Source organism: Agelaius tricolor, unplaced genomic scaffold (assembly GCF_023055355.1).
Source record: "Agelaius tricolor isolate 1412-34295 unplaced genomic scaffold, bAgeTri1.0.p SCAF_5, whole genome shotgun sequence".
Taxonomy (NCBI): domain Eukaryota; kingdom Metazoa; phylum Chordata; class Aves; order Passeriformes; family Icteridae; genus Agelaius; species Agelaius tricolor.
The window spans coordinates 52,297,492-52,313,491 of NW_027269265.1; the positions used below are offsets into that span (position 1 = coordinate 52,297,492).

General features: G+C 39.1%; 1 protein-coding gene across 6 annotated transcripts in view; it reads right to left on the reverse strand.

Moving 5' to 3' along the window:
- SBF2 (SET binding factor 2) overlaps positions 1–16,000 on the reverse strand; it is a 232,184-nt gene that overhangs the window by 170,705 nt on the left and 45,479 nt on the right. The window lies entirely within an intron of this gene.

Here is a 16,000-nt window from a genome sequence, read left to right on the forward strand (position 1 = left end):
TTTTAAAGCACACTCTTGCCAGCTTGATTGAAAAGTTTAAAGACAAAGCCCCTGCTTGGAAAACTTCATTAAAATACTTTTGTTCTTTTCAACATTTCGACACTTTTTAATTACATGTTCCTGTATCAGACAGAAATTGAAAAGTCAAAAAAAAATTGACAGCAAAAAAATTTTCATAAAAACTGAAAGATCGGTATCCACAATAAGCATTCCCTCCTCCTCCTCCTGCCACATCCCAGTGGGGGCCCACAGAGCTCCCTTGGGGAGCTGTGCCCAGGCCGTGCTCCTTGGAATGTGCTGCTGCCAGGAAAGCAGAGCTCAGACCGTGCTGGGCCAGCCAGGCCACACTGCACAGGCCCAGCTGCAAGCCCTGGCTCTCCCCCTCAGTACAGCAAAGTCTCACATTAAGAGAGCATTATTCCAAGATAGAGCCCTACCAGTAGCCTTGACCCTCTTTGCACAGAGGACACTCTCACAGTAGCAATGAACCCAGCTTGGAAGGAAAAGCAAGTTCTAAAGGCAGGGGAGTAGGATTGTAACTCATAGCAGCAAGAACCTGTAGCAATTTGTGTGTTGGAAAATGTGATAAACCTCACGTAGACTTGACTGGTTTCAGTCTAGGAAGTGGTGATGAGTCTGAAGCCTGTTGCTGTCAGAGTGCATCACTCAGCAGACATAAGTATCTTTTGAAAACAATAAATTAACTGTCAGAGGGAGAAAAGTCCTGTCCAAGATAAGGAAAATGGAAGTACACAAAAACTCCAGCAAGTTACATATAAACCTACATTTGAAAATGACTGAGAAATGTGGCAGAGAAATCTGCTAAGGAATGAGGATTAGAATTATCAAATCACAGAATATTCTGAGTGGGAAGAGATCCATGAGGATAATCCAAACCCAGCTCCTGGCCCTGCAGAGGACCATCCCCAGGAGTCCCATCATGTGCCTAAGGACATTGTCCAAACACTCCTGAGCTCTGCCAGGCTCAAGTGAGCACTGCCCTGGGGAACTGTTCCAGTGCCCAACCACCCTCTGGCTGAGAAACCTTTTCCTGATATCCAACCCAAACCTCCCTGACACAACTTCAGGCCAGGACCTTGACTTCTGTCACTGTCACCACAGAGAAGAGACCAGTGCCTGCCCCCTCCTCACACCCTGCTGAGGGAGGTGTAACTGCACTGAGGTCTCTCCTCAGAGCCTTTTCTCCAGGCTGAACAGACCAAGTGACCTCAGCCACTCCTCAAAGAGCCTCCCCTCCCAGCCCCTCATCTTCACACCCTCCTTTGGTCACTCTCTAATAACTTGATATTTTTTCTATATTGTGGATCCCAAAGCTGCACACAGGACTCGAGGTGAGGTCACCCCAGTGCAGAGCAGAATGGGACAATCCCCTCAATTACTACCAAGATATGTTTCCTCATGCATCAGAAGGAGAAAGCTTCTAAAAACTGATTATGACAATGGCTAAAATGAGAGCAAAGGTAAAATCCCTCAAGGAGAAATGAAAAAAACTCCTCTAAGAAGTCCTTCTCTGTTATAGTTTTTCAGAGGGGTTCCTGGGGAAGTTCCCAGAACAAAACTCTATTTTGGAGGGGAAGATAGAAAAGGTTTCAGAAAATTAAAATGAAAGTATCAGACAGCATGATTCCAAGTGTTCTGTGTAATCAAAATACAAAAATAGATAACTCTAAATTGTGGGTATCTGAAGACAAGACATGATAGGATTATTGGAAGTAGGCAAATGTTTAATCTGTTTATAAAAGCATTATCCAGAAACTTTGCTTTCAAGCAGCAAATGTGCAGAAGACATCAAATTACAGAACTAGTAACCCTACAGAAAAGCAAATTACACTGGAAAAGAATCAGAAAAGCTTCTCTACAGCTAGATCATAAATTATCCATCTATTAACAGCTCTTCAACAAAAGTAAATGGATGCACTCAACACAATAGAGTCACTTAGTAAAAAGTCTTTTAGGAGGAAGATTCAAAAAAACTCTCAATCCCATTAAATTGTCATGGTATAGGAGAACAGTTCTCTTTTGAAGTAATAAGCTATTTTTAAAAGTAAGAATAAATGGGTGGTTTTCCCCAAGAGATGCAAATTAGATCTCTGCTGGGCTCTGTGCATGTGTCATAGGGGCTGATGGACCTAGGGGGTTGATTGTTTGTTTTCTACAGATAATTTCTGAACATATCACAAACATTCAAAAGTAAATTCATTTACTCTGGGGACAGTCAAAGAATCTGGAACAGTCAATACTAAAATCTTCTGTGATTGTACATGAGGGGGTCTTACAATACCAAGCAATTCGGTAAGCACTCAGTTCCCTAAGTGAGAAAAGGAAACTAAAGCACATGAAAAAAGAATCCTGAAGATGCATATGCAATTCCAGACTTCTTGTTACCACTCAGGAAAGGGAACCTGAAAGATGGCTCACTTGAACCACATTAGCTCAACTATCAACAGTGTAACAACATCTCTTAAAGATCTTCTAAACCCAACTGCCTGCACAGGAACACCTTTCACTATCCCTTGTGGCTCAGAGCCCGATCCAACCTTGCCTTAAACACTTCAGGGATGGAGCATCCACAGCTGCTCTGGGCAACCTGTTCCAGTGCCTCACCACTCCCACAGTGAATCTTCCTATCACCCATCTAAACCCATTTTCCTTCAGTTTGAAGCCATTCCCCCTTGACCTATCTCCACCTGCCCTTGCAAAGAGTCCCTCTCCAGCTCTCTTGGAGCACCGCTTCAGGCTCTGGAAGGCTGCCAGAAGGTTTCTCTTGGCCTTCTCTGGGCTGCACAACCCCTGTTCTCTCAGCCCTTCCTTACAAGAGAGGTGCTCCAACCCTGTGATGGCCCTGGTGGTCTCCTCTGGACTCCTTCCAACAGCTCCATGTCCTTGCTGTGCTAGGGAACCAGAGGTGGATGCAGTGTTCCAGTGGGATCTCACCAGAGCAGAGGGGCAGAATCCCCTCCCTCCCTCCCTCTCCTGCTGCCCACGGGGCTTTTTGCAGTGTCAGCAGGAAGCACAGCCCCTGCCCCGTGTGCATCTACAGGGCTCTGAAACGTGTAGGTGCACTGGGCAAATCTCATTTACACATTTCTAGATTGCATCTCAAATTGGGGAATCGGCTTTCTCCTCTCCCTCTGGATCAGTGCAGCCTCTCCAACAGGAAAAGCCAAAGAATGGGTACCTATAACTAAAAAGAAATGATAGACAACTCCTGAGCAGCCCATTCTTGCCTCATTCAGTGCAACACATCACATACTGTGAAACTGAAACAGCACATTCTTTTCTGCCACACTTAAAGCCAGTCATCTGAAGAGACAGGAGTCATTACATTTCCTTCTTTGAACTTCAGAAACCACCACTAAATTCAATCCCTCATTTAAATACTGCTTCCACTCTAGTGAGGCTCTTGCAACAGAGACGTAAGGTATTACCCATAATAGGTGAAAGAGTGCACATAAAAATGCTGTTACCTAACTCACTGTAGTAAATTCATACTTTAAAAGGAAAGCTTATAAGCACTATCATATTTAAGCAATAAGACATAAAAGGGTGTGCATATGCTGTAATAATGACACACCTTAATAATATAAGAAGTATGTCAACTATTATCCCATACTACACACCCTGAAATGCTTCAGCATAGATTCCATCTACACGTTTAACAAATGAAATTAGAATACTTACAAAAGATGTTTATTTAGTGGCTGATAAGCTCAAAATGTTTCATTAAAAAAACTCAGCCAATACATAAAACATGCCACCAAATACTCCTTTTCAGGTAATGCTTTCCAACCATTTCTTTTCATAGACAAACTACAAATACAGACTGTTAAAAAAATACTTGCATCATTAAATGTATTCAGATCCTGCAAGAAGAAAAGAAGAAGTTAAAAAAGGAAGGAGAGCAATGAAAATCTCATTTTCTGTAATTTTGAAGTGTTCTTGAAAGCTTAATGAGGAATTTTGAAAGAAAGCTTTTCCTTTTTTTTTTTTTTTTTGTTAAATTGCTTCTGTCTTTCCATTTCAACAACCAAAAAATAGTTCGATAAAAACATCCCACTTAGGTTCTCTGTTAATTCTCAGTCTGAACTCAGGGGCTGGAGTTAGGTGGCTTTAGCTGAACTCTTACACACAATACTTCTTGCAGTCTAAAGCCAAAGTCAGCACAAAAATCTGACATTTGATTACATTTTCCTTAATTATATCATTGTTCACCTTGGATCAAACTGAAACCTTTTGGATAATGCATTATTGAACATTTCACTATCTACTTAGCCTTTGCCACACAAAATACAAATATAATTATATTTGTGGCAGCCAAAATAAACCAAATTTAACACTGGTGTGCCTTCATTTTAAACCAAGCTAAAATATATTTAAGTATTTATTAATTGCATATGATCCCACAGAAGTTATTACTTCAAAATGCTTTTCTCAGGCATAGCAACTCAAATAGTTACTTTCTCCAGCTAAAGCACACTGGTACAAAAAATTGATCTCAATCTTTCAGGCCTGATCAAACTTCACGAAGTTATTGTTATTTAATGTATTTCCATTCACTTCATAACTCTTTGGTTATATAAGTTTCCCAAATCATGTGAATTTTTCATAATTGTATTACCCAAACCCAGAGAAAACTGTAGATATACATTTATTACAATAGCCACAGTTTTCTAACTACACAGCTGGAAATGCTGCTAATCTTTTGGATGAAAGACATAAAATGACCAGAACTCATCAACATTGTTACTTAAAAGGATGTAAGTGTAACAAGAATCAAATCTTGAATTGCAAACTAGGAGACTTCAGCCACGCTTTTATAAATGATGCAGCCATAACCCAATGCAGCAAGTGACTTTTCAGAGTAATTTTTACTCCTCAGTGCCAATCCATTAACTTGCTGTGGATGCTGAAAATCTGCTCATGCAGAAGTGGCTGCTGTGAACACACATTGGTCATAGGAGCAAAATATTTAAATTGGGGGGAGGGGGAGAATTCACTCTCCACCCACTTTTTGAGAGGTCTTGCCAGTTCCTCTGCTTTTTGGGAGAAGCAGCTCAAATCCAATATACGAGACATGAACCAGATATGAAAATAGTCCAACAACAAATCTTCAAAATTGCAAATGCCAACAAGTCTCTATGAGTATATTACCAGGCCAGAATGCAGGAAAATCCTTGTGAAATAAGGTTTTCTGGTATGCAGTTATAGCAAATAATCATGAGGTGATGCCGAGAAGTGGACAAATCTGGTATTCCAGGAATGTTAAAAACATCGAGGTCACGAATGCACACTGTAACTTTAGTACTCACTTCTTACCCCACTATTTTGACATTAAATCTAATTCATTCTTCATCCTAAGCTTATAAGCTGTGATTTTAATGAACATCTCTCTTGTCCACTGCTATAACACATGTCAAAAAGGAAACAATATAGTTAACAAATGAAGTGAGGTTGATTCTGCATATGCCATGTACATAACAGGAGTATTGCTTGTTTTTAAAACACTGCATCACACCATAGATCTGTCAGTACACTAAACAACAGATCATCTCTCTTGGATTAAAACTTTGAATTTATTTACGTTTTTTCAGAGTAATGCTCCCTGCATTCCTAGCTCACAGGTAAGCCTAACAAGAAACACCAAAATCATAACTGCACTGGGCATTTTATTATTAAAAGAATATTTGGGTTGATCATAACCCAGTGTAATATACTGCATGAATCCACACAAAGCAGTTACATAACCCAGCCTTGTCCTACCAGTCTTTCACACACACTAGAATGGATTTTTGTTGAACTGCCTTTACTTAGATAAACAGCTAAATTAAGCTCTGAAGACACAAAAACCAGGGGAGAAGGGGGAGAGGGATATGAGCAGAAAGTTAAAGCTATTTCTTATATTAAATTCCTCATAATTTATGGTAGACTGACAACAGAAATACTAGCAGCTCAGTAAAACAGCAGATCATTTTATTGAGAGGTGTGACTACATATTATGTATTATATTAAAATTGCTTTTGTCCTAATTTTATATAGGTACTAGTTGCTTTTGTCCAAGTAACTTGGCAGTGATTCAAATCAGAAATATACTTTCAAAAATAAAAAAGAAAAAAGACATTTTGGACTTGAGTATAACCAATACTGGTGAGTAAGAGGGCATGATCTGCTTTTCTGATCTCCTTTTGTTGACATAAATAAAAGATGGTTTCACATCTAAGGGAAGGAACCAGCCAGTGTAAAGGAAAGATGTGCAAGCAGTTTGGGGACACCTTGATGACAAAATCCGGACAGAAAAGTTTATTCAACAGCATCAGTAGTATCTTAGAGCAGCAGTAACCTTTACGGTAAAAATATAAATCCAAGATGGGCAGGGCAGGGAGCAGGGGGAATTTGCTCTTTTCTAGGGAAACATGCTGAGAGCAGGTGATATTTTAAAGGACACAAACCTGCAAGAGTTGAGATATCCAGTCAGGGAAGCTCAAGCTCCAAACACCATCCAAGAAAAGACTTGCGTGTTAGAGTTCTCCCTCTTTGCCCAGGTTCACTCCACAGCTCAGATTTAATTAATTGCAGGCTGAGCAATAGCTACAAACTCTGCAAGGATCACCACACAAGCAGCCTTAGCCACAAGTAAAGCCTCAAGTGCCTCATGTCCAAATCTGCAAGCTGGAGCTTCATTGATTCACATTAGCAGCCAGTTGAAATGCCTCATTTATGACTCCAGTTTTGATTTTTTTTCCCTTTTCAGTTTGTGCTGGTATCCATGACAGCTAAATAAAAGCACCTGCTCAAGAGATGCTTTGACAGTGTGTCCCTGAAAAACACAGACACTGCAACCCCAGAGAGGTCTCTCTTAGCAACATTTAATGAAGTTCTAACACTCCATGGATCAGCTGCACCATGAGCACTCATCTGAAAAATCTGCCACTTCTGAGGGTTTTGGCCTGCACTGGTTTAATTCTGACATCCACAGAGCAATGAGGACTGAGAAAAAAGGAAAGGCTTTGCTAGCAGCAGTCCAGGTAAACTGCTGGCAAAACCACTGGTTCCACACTTGGAATTCATTACAAGAAGCCATGCTTGTGGCAGATCCACACTCAGGAGAAGCTCAAAGACAAAAACTCTTCTTGGTGACTAGCCCTACAATCAGCACTTACAAATCACATCTGAATATAGTTCTGTTTCTCTTCTTCCTCTTAAAAGAAGCTGCATTTTTCATATAAAAGTACATTATTTCTTTACTCTTTTACCTTATTATGACCATGCCCAAACTCCTCTTATAACAAGTATATAGCAAATTATCATTTATTGACTTCTACTTAAAATAAGATTTCTTCAGTAAAATTCTCATAGTTATTTACCAAATCCTTACTGAAATTAGGATCAGAACCATACCAGGTAGTATAAAATACCACTTTATTACTAAAGAAGAATACAGGAGGAAAAAGGCCATCTAAACAGCCTAGCTGCCTTTTGTATCTTCTAACCCTGAAATTCATTCATAAACTAATTTTTTTTTCCACCTCCAAGTGCCAGGTTTGGTATAAAAGAAAACAATTTGTTACATGTTACTGGGATATAGACAAGAGTCCAGAAAGGTTGGACAACAAAACCTGCAAATTTCAAAGTGGTTCTGCCAGTTCCATGCAAATCACCCAAAAGCCAGCACCACCATGCTGTACTGAAACAATATTTAGTGTTTGCTTTGTAAACAAAACCAAAACAACATCCCTACCTCAGAGTTCATAAACTGAGCTCTGTTTGAGACTTCAGTTAGTGGTGGTGCTGGAGGCTAATGGACTATATTTTGGGGGAAAAATTTTAAAAATTGGTAATAAGCCTCCAAGTCTTTTCCCAGGAATTCTGCATGGCACAGCCCCAGTCAGGCACTGAAGCACTGGCATCAGCTGCTGCTTTCTGCATGGGTGCTGTGTCAGGTGCATGCCTGGAGCCACTCTGACCTTCATGCAATCTGGAAATCAGAAATTACACCAACTGGGAAGTGCAGAAGGCCTCTGCACTGATCTTTCTGCTTGGCTTCAAACTGGATAATGCAATGACTAAATGAGCTGTGGCCCATGGAAGGCACAAAACTGTGAAGTATCATCAGTTAAGATTTGTTAATGTTCTTTTCTGTTCTTTGGTGAGCACAACTAGGACACCTCTTTTATAATTTATTATTAAAAAGCATTTACACTGTATAAAGGCTTCAGAAAAGTTCTTTCATGGTTTAAGAAGCCAAGCTTTAAAACCACTAAGATGACTTAAGCTAGCAGAAGAAACCTGCATCCAAACACAACAAAATTTATGTAGATTACAAACTAAAAGGTCAGTCAAACTGGGGAGTTGGGGGAACATAATGATTTACAAGTACTACTGATTAGAAATTCTTAGCATGAAAAGTATCAGCTTTAACAAACCACTAACAAATTTGTTCAGAAAAAAAAATAAAATATCCTTATTTTGCATTAATCTGTTTTCTTGAACTATTAGAAAACATTCCAAAGTGATTTACAGTCATAGGAATCAACTTCATAGATAAATTATTTCTGGATTCCCAGAACACATTCAACAACCCAGTTCAAGTTTCACAATCTTGTCTCCAGCCCAATAGGCTGTGTTTGATTAGCTGCACATCATCTGCCTTTCTGCACAACCCCAGAGAGGATCCCTTTGTGACAACTGGATATATGGTTATAAATTCAACACACAACACTTTTGGCTGGCTTTCTCCAAAACCACACCAATTCTCAGCTCCCTGCACAAACACACAGAAAAACCAAACCAACCAAACAAAAAACCCCAGAAACGTCAGTCCAATAATTGTCTCAATTACAGAACTCCAAGAGTAAAAGAAGTTCCAACTTCTTACAGAAAGCTGACAGATAATCCATAATAAGGAGCTGAAACAAAACACAGGATTTCAAACAACAAACTGCAAAGTGGTTCTGAGGTAATTCAGTGGTTTTCAGGATTGTTACATTTCTCCAATTCTCTCTCTTCCTCTCTGGCAGTTACAGAAAGGATCCAGTGGTGACAGAGTTTGCTGTACTTAACAGTGAGAGAAACACCTGACAATCCCCCCAGGGACCAGGTCTCATCTCCCATGGTATTGCTCATTTTCCACAGTATTTCTTCATTCATCTCCATTCTGATGTCCCAGCCTGGTCCCTGGCAGGGCTCTTTGTGCAGAGAAGGCACACAAGAGACCCAGGGCCTTTGCTTTTTTAGAGTAACAGATCTAAGAAGAACCTCAGGAGATTATCCAAGCAATTCCCCTTTCCATGTCACACTGTTAGCCTCACACATGTCATTCTCCATCAGAAACAAATAAGACTGCTCAAAATTTTCATTCTAAATAGCAGGTGCTCCATCTATTTAAATATTTATTGCTGGTTACCCCAAATCTCCTTTGCTAGAGAATCCATTTACTCACCATATTCTCACAGGACAAAGAGAACAGTTTATCCTCTTCATTTTATTTATCTGAAGTCTTCTCAAGTCCAACCTCTGGCCATTTCAGAACAGTGCTTACCTTTATTCAAAAGCTAAACTTCTTTGATTCATGCTGAGCTCCACTTTTTAATTTGTGGAGACAACAGTTGGGGAAATGTAGACACTGTACACAAATAACTTAGAGAGGTACAGTCACCTGCACATGGCACAAGGAAAAACTGGAAACAGGAGTTTTGTATGGCAACAGAACTGGGTGTTACAGTGCACACAAATTCATTTCAATTCATTTCTGTGTGCTTGGGTCAACATAAAAACAGTGCTGTAAACCCAGAGGGTGCAGCACTCACAGGAGTTTTAACTGCTTTAGAAATGGACACTGGTTTGGGGCTCTCCAGATAAATTGCTCGTTTGTTGCTTGCATCCCAAATTTCCATGGATTTGTGGTCATATAGAATTATTCTGAAATAATCAGTGATGATTCGTCCAAAGTGGAATAGGTCACTCAGGCTAAAGAATCTCCTCTGATGTTAAGGACATGCTCAGCTTTTAAAGAACATGTGTCACTCCACAGTCACGTGCTGCATTCATCCAAGTTAAACTAATGTTTTTTAAAAACACAAAGCACATCTGTAACCAGGCTAATCATAAAGTTGAAAATAATTAAAACCATAATTTTCCCCCCATAATTTCTGCTCTCAAATACAAAACAATAGGATTTCTGCTCTTCAGTTTTGGCTTCTGGAGATAGAGCCCATTTTCACATCGTGTGTTTGAGATGTACACTGCTCTCCCTTTTTAGTCAAGAGTTTTTCAAGAGCTTAAAAAAAACCAACCAAGGAACAACAAAACTTAATTATTATATTTCTACAATAACATAATTATATAAATATAGTCATATTTCTATAACAATAAAGTTTAATATTGAACATTACATATAAATATTTAATATTTAAAATTCAGAACCTTCAGGAAAAGCAGGGTCTCTCAAGAGACTTACGACAGACAAGTCCACAAGTTATAAGGTGGAAATACCAAGACACTCCCAGAGTTTTGTGAATGTTACAACACCTCATGGCTTAACTGAGGGTCTCAGAATCTCTTCTGCAGACTGTTACACAAAAACCCCAAAGCAGAGACTCAGAGTGAAGTCCATGTTGCAGTCTTTCCTCTAATTTTTAAACAAGATGAGAAAAACTTAGAGAGGTAGGAAAAGATGCTGAATCACACACAAAGCCTGGGTGGACAAGACCATCTTATGCAGTCAAGGATTACCTGTGGAGATGACAGAAATGAACAACAAAGAAAACCAACCCAAAGCATTCTATGAGTCTAAAAATATCTGCACATCTTAAGCAAGCTTGTAGAAATGGCTTTCTCCTCCATAAATCTGAAAAGAATTTAATTTAAAATGCAAGTGTGTGGATCTTGAAACACTGTGATAGATGCAAAAAAGGTTACACTCCAATATACTCCATTGAAAGATTAGAGTTGAAAAAGAGTTGAAATTCCAAACAGATGGCACTTCAATATTTTACCATTTCTACCAAAACTGTTGACTGTAGTGCTCTGATGTGGTTATTTTCCCAACTCAAAACAAAACTAAGAGTGGATAAAGCAAATTAATGGAACCCTTTGACAGCACTTAGTCAAGTGAGACAAAGTCATACTACACAAGGACTACTTGAAAGTCCTTGGATACCAATATCAAATTATTTTATCACATTAGTCTACAAAATCCAGAAGCTGACATCCATTCAGTAAGACCAGATTCTAAAACCAGAATGCAGCTGTTTTACAGCACAGCAGAAATGCAACTGTAAAAGACACCAAATTAAGGGCATTCTAAGTTGTCTAGTGGAGGCTAATATGAATATAAGAATATAACCTGAGTCCAAAAACACTTTGACCAAAAAAAAAAAAACAACCTCTGTAGTTTTACTATCATCTGTTTCCTACTAAGTGTTGCAAGCACCTGTTCTGTAATATGGGAATAAAAACAACACAAAGCATTTCCAAGTGCTACACTGAGTTCTGCTGTGCAGTTGTTCAGTGAAGAATTACATATGTAATGATTCAGGAGAGGTAAAAAACATTTGAGGGGAAAGAGGGGCAAAAAATCCCCCACCAAACAAAACCCTCTGCAGCTGAGCAGGTGCACTGAAGGTTAAATGGATGTTGCAGACAACTCTTTATTCAGGTCCTCAAAAGCATTAATGTTTGAGAAAAATTGGCTTACAGCTCAGCTAGCTAAGACTGAAGCATTGAAAGATTAACTCCTTTAAAACTTTAATCACTTCAGGCCTTAACTGTCTAATCTGCAGCCCCAGTTGTCTCTGTCTTATTTAAAATAAGTAGTGAAATGGTCAAGCAGCAGATTTTTTTCTAGAAAAGATGCCTTATACCAAGGTGGCAAAACAAAACTAAGATCAGCACTTGAATTTTAAAAGTATTGCTTTTGACTGAATGTGTAATGATTTCCAGAGACTCTGCAGTGGAAATTTTCAGAAGTTTAGGAGTTCTGAAAAACTTTTCCACTTTAAAATTTGGCCTTCTTTTAAATGTCTTCAGTAGAGTGCAACTTTGAAGACAAATGAGCTGGGTTTTGGTGGGGTTTTTGTGATAGCTTTTTTCCCCCCCATTCCAAGTGTAAAGCTCCAAGAGAAGTAAATATCAGTTAAGATCTCAGAGGTAGAGCTGTAACTCATAAATCATGTATGTAAAAATGAAGTGGAAATTTGTACAAGACCAACCAGATCAGTCAGAACACAAATACACTTTGAAAATACCATTCCTTCCTCTCATTTTACAAAACTCACGGAGTTTTTTTGTATCTCAGGTTAGTTGGAATTTGAAAGTTGAATCCAGGTTTTCATAAAAGACATATTCCACACCCACTTAAGAGTTTATGTCTGAAGCAAAACCAGGGTGCAGAAATGCTGAGCTCCACAGCAAGGGCTGTGCACTAAGGAGGAATAAACTGATTCCAGCAACTCCAACTCCTCCTTTAGAAGGAAGCAGGCAAACTTACACATCCCAAAGGGATACCTGCAGCCTTTCTCTCTTAGTGTCATAACTTGTGTAAGTGGTCTTCAAATGGTTGTAATAAACAGCACTTTTTACCAATTAAAAATACATTTTATAATTGAAGTCATTATTTGGATAGGTGATGATCTTGTCTAGAAAAACATGTTAATTTCTATACTTGACCACATTTAAAATTGAAATTACTGAATCATGACACTACTGCTAACACCAGCACCAGTTACAGTGGAAAATTTCCTTCCCTGCTAGTCAGAAACTGCAGAAACACATCATATCCAGTTCCAACTCCAGACAAGGTAACTGTTTCTAGGTATGACTTCCCTTGGCCTCATTAAGAGCAGCCTCCCAACACTGAGTAATGCAGGTGAATTAGTTTAGCTAATTTAGCCCTGGGACAAAAATGACTTTACAATTTAACATTACATACCAAAGCTTCCTCTGATGTGTAACTAATTATGATGTCTAGAAAGTTACACAGTGGAATTAAAACTGCATTAGAAATAAGAAAAATATGCAGAAATGTAAAGCTAACTCATTCAACCAACACACTCTCCAGCATTCTTTCTACAAGCAAGATCAAGAAGTTTGATTGTCCTAACACTGCTCTGTATGCCTCAGCTGACTTTACAGGGTTATTTGTACACTTAAACTGCATCTGAAAAAACTTCTCAGAAACAAACAGACTATGGAGAAGGATACCCAAACATGTGCATTTAAAATATCATGGGGGGCAGCTCTCAGATTGGGGTGTTCTAACTGCATTCTTTCAAAAACCAGTGACTGAAATGCTTTTCTGAGCCAAATATTTTATTAAGAATGAGCATAAATCTCCCTTTACCCCTCAAAGTCATCTTACTTCCATGGAACTGGAAGAAACTCACTCTGACTTGCATTTGTCTATAAATTGCAGATGGACTGCTCTTGGTCAGTAAAATGAAGAGGCTCAGATTCTACACTAAATTGTTCCTTACATTTCTCTTGAATAGCCCACAAAATGTTCTAACAAATGGAAGAAGTGCATTTTATTGCTTCTGAAGTAACACTCAATATATTTGATATATCAACATTAAGAAATATTGTATCTTATTCACAGTTACATCGCACAATTTAACAAATGGTAAAAAAGTCTTTGTAATTATCAATAATCCATTGCAAAAAGCTTCAGGTATGTTTCACAGCAATTTGCAGGTGGCTTATCAAAGTTTCTGCATTCAGTTATAAACAGAACAAAGTTTAAAGCTGTGAAGTCTTTAGTGAAGTAGCAAATGCAAAAAGATTTTTCTTAATCTCTTTAGCTAATTTCAGGGGATGCAGACAAGTAAGAGGAGTAAGAAAACACTGACCAAACTCCTCCTGACAGCATCATTCCCTCAGCAGAGACTCGTGGCTTTCCCCACCACTGGCAACCAGCAGACACACAATTTATTGAACAAGACAAATTAAAGTACTTGACTTGAATAAAATGGAATAGAGTACATTTCTGTTGAATTCTGGACAATGTGTTTACTCCCAGCCCATGTGTTTGTGACCAGAACACAGCTATCATGCTGCTCACATAAAAACAGACACAGTTTGAATAACTCTTAATCCTTTAATCCAGAACACACATACACCAAACAACACCCTTCAGTGAAATTCAGACTGCAATCACATTTTATAATGACCCAATTCTCTGTATTTGTGTCAAACTACTGAAACTACAGAATACAGTCAAAGTGAAAGGTGAAATTGAGTCATCATTCCTAGAGAAGATGTTCTCAAAATGATCCCTTTCACTCAGTCAAGGGCAGGTCCAGTAGACCCAGTTTATACCATGGGTGCCTGTTTAGCAAAACTGGGCTCAAAAAATCTCCCTTCAATCCTATCATTAAGCATGAAAAGCTTTGGCTTTTTTCCTTCATGAGAACACAGTGAAGAGAGCTTGACGTGTTTTTCAGATACAAACCATGGCTTTTTTTCCATTTAATAGAAACCATACAGATCTTTCAAAGAAGAGCAAGTATTTAAGAGGATATTAACTCCAACTTGTCATAGAACTAAGTACTATTAATAAATAGGTCTTTCTTCAGTCTCATATGCATTTGTCAACTCATCTATTCTTACCTTTTTCCCCATTTCTTTTTCCTTAAGGATTGCCTATTACCCCCTTATTGATATTAAATCTTAAGGTGACAGAACATGGTAACACTGCTTTTCTTCTTTCCTTTCCATGAATTAATGTTGATTCTTGTTAGATTCATCCAAAACCTTGAAAAAAATTCCTGCCAACATCTGACTTTCATAAGTGATTTACTTCAATACTTGATCTTTGCACTATCTGTAACTCCTCAATCTTCATTAACTAAAATTTTATTTACCACACTTGGAAAGCAGATCAAAACTTGACTGATTTTGCCAACTGGCTGAATTGATGTTGTTAAATTGTCAAGATTTTGTTTTATTTGGAAAGTTTAAAGTTTTAATGGCTTGGCCTAATGAGTCATTTGAGAATCAATACAGAAATAATGTTTTGTCCCATAAAAAAAAAATTTCTTTAGAAAGGTGTTTCTTGTAGTGCTAAAATCCTACAATTAAGCTAAAATTGGAGATAACACCTGGGCACAGATTAAGATTCACTGCTTCAAGAGAAGGTGTGCCTATATATTTTATTTGTTTATTTCTCACATCTTCCCAGCTAGTCAGACCCATTGCTCTCTCTGAACAAGGTCAGGAAGATCTGAGATTTACATCTGTGGCACAGAGTAAACCTCACCATGACTCAGCCTCTGGGGTTGTTTGAGGCAGGATGAACCCTCCTGGCTGAACCTCGGAGCTTCCCCATTTCAGCAGAGCTCAGCATTGCCAAACCTGGGGTTATGCAAGCGCACCAAGAGGCTGCAATTCCCCATCACAGGGGGGAGAAATCCTGCTCACCCCAAAGAGCAGCAGGGCATGGCAAGCCCTGAAATGAGACCCCAGAGGGAGGAGGAGAAAAGGAGCCCGCGGCCGCCAGCCCAGGGAGCGAACGCGCCTCTCGGGGAGGGAGCAGCCAAGCCCAGTCCCCTTCCTGTCCTTCATGAGAGCACAGAGCAGGGAGCTGAGCACTGCCTGAAAGATGCCAGACTGGGAAAAGCCTGCTCTGTTGGCTGTGCAATAAATGCAGTGAACAGTTGGTGTCTTTGTCCTCTGCAGCTGATTTTGCCCCACAGTAAAGATTCCTATTGCAACATTTCGTAGAGCCCATGTCCTCCCATAGCTCATCCTGTCCCAGAAGTTTCTCAGTTCACACCAGTAAAAGTTTCACTCTGACTTCTCAGAAACCTCATTTCAGAATATGACCACAGTCCTTCCTTTCTCTTCGGGATTTTTAGAGACAAGATGTTGAGTGAATCCCTGATCCACCTTTTCATTGCATCCCACAAGAAAAGACCAAGGAAGGGGAAAAAAAGCAGCACCTTTGGAATTCCCTGTTTAAAATAGATCCCTTGCACACCAGCCTTGC